Source organism: Parasteatoda tepidariorum, chromosome 2 (assembly GCF_043381705.1).
Source record: "Parasteatoda tepidariorum isolate YZ-2023 chromosome 2, CAS_Ptep_4.0, whole genome shotgun sequence".
Lineage (NCBI taxonomy): Eukaryota > Metazoa > Arthropoda > Arachnida > Araneae > Theridiidae > Parasteatoda > Parasteatoda tepidariorum.
In genome coordinates this window covers 12,657,852-12,659,580 of record NC_092205.1, presented here as the reverse complement: position 1 = coordinate 12,659,580, position 1,729 = coordinate 12,657,852, and positions in this window count along the sequence as shown.

Genomic DNA, 1,729 nt, shown 5'->3' with positions numbered 1-1,729 from the left:
TAGGGAAAAAGTACAAGTATTTCAAACTGTTTCACTATTAGGTCATACTTTTTCCCTAAAAAAGTAACGAAAGTACAAGTAAAAGTACTAAATTTAAAAAGTAACGAGAATTAGGATAAAGTACGTACTTTTTACTTGTACCGGCGGTACAAGTAACGAAAGTAAAAGTACTGCCATATATGCCAATAGCCCATTGTGCAGCTCTAGTGCGACGTAAATTAACAACAACAACAACATAGAAACTCGGGTGAAAATCTGATATTGATGAGGAAAATCCGAAAATTAGGTAATACATTTCTCGGATACTTACCAATGAAATAAAATATAAAACTTCTCTTGGATAGTGGTTGCTTGAAAAAAATTTCTCTACTCTTTTTTCTACAACATTCTATAATAATTAAAATAAGATTGAGACGAGGAAAAAATTTAAAAAAAAAAAAAAAAGGCTCCAGCAAATCATGAGTTTTTAAGAAAATGTCTTACAAATCATATTAATTTGTTCTGAAGAAACATATGTTAAAATTGTAACATATGTTAAATTGTTAAACGCATTTTATGTAAGCATAATGATGCACTGAGAAGCCATTAGCTTGAATAGTTAAACTTTAAAAGTACGGTTTTCTAGGTTTAAACCGTTCATATTTTTTTATTTTTTTTTTTTTTTATTTTTTAATCTAAATCATTACTTCACTTGCACCTCTAATAACAAGTAACTACATATCAGGGTTTCCGCTACGGTAGCTTTTTTCGCAAAATGCGAAAAGACCCCTCAAAAATGCTAAAATTCAACAAAGCATTTTCGCATTTTTGCTAAAGGATTTTACTAAATTCCATTAAAAAAAAAAGCTTCCGCGAAAAACCATGACGCTAACATCCATGAAAAAAACTTGATCAAACAAGAAGGAGAAAAAATCTAAATATCTTTCGCAAGAAGAACCATGACGCTAGCGTTCACGAAAACCAAAATATATAAACCAAAATGTTTTGATAAATAATAAATGTGTTTTTTTTTGTTATAGGTATTCTTTTTGATATTCAACTTACAGTACTTGTTTGATATAAAGTAATTTTATAAGCCTAATGGCATTTTAGAATTTTGCTAAAACTTTTTTTCAGATTTTAGCTTTTTTGCTAATGAATTTTTAGACTCAGCTTAAACCCTGCTACATATACTAACATGATAAAAGGTGTCATGTGTTATTAATATGCTTACATATTACTTTAAAACTCCATTTTATAAACAGGCACACAACGTATCAAATTTATTTCATAAATAGGTAAGAAAAAGGTTTTTTGCTTATAATATGAAAATGTCATATTTCAACAATAATTTACACATCAATTTCCTTATTTAGAACTATGCAATTTATAACCTTAGTATTAAAAAAAAAATTTTAGATAAATATTTCTGTTTTGATTTTTTATGCATTAAATCAATACAAATTTAAATTAAAATATTTTAGATTAAAATATTTCTTTTAATTAGAAAGCATTTGAAAATAATGAACTGATGAAAAAAATAAAACTGGCAAATTGATGGTACATAAAATAGTAAAAAGGTACTTTAATACTAATGGCTTAATAATATATAAAGAATAAAACATTTTTTAAATTTGTTTTAAAATAATGGAGAAGTTTAACAATAATTAACACTAATTTAACAATACTTATTAAAATATTACTAAAATGCAACATTAAATAAATATTAAATTAATTATATATATATATA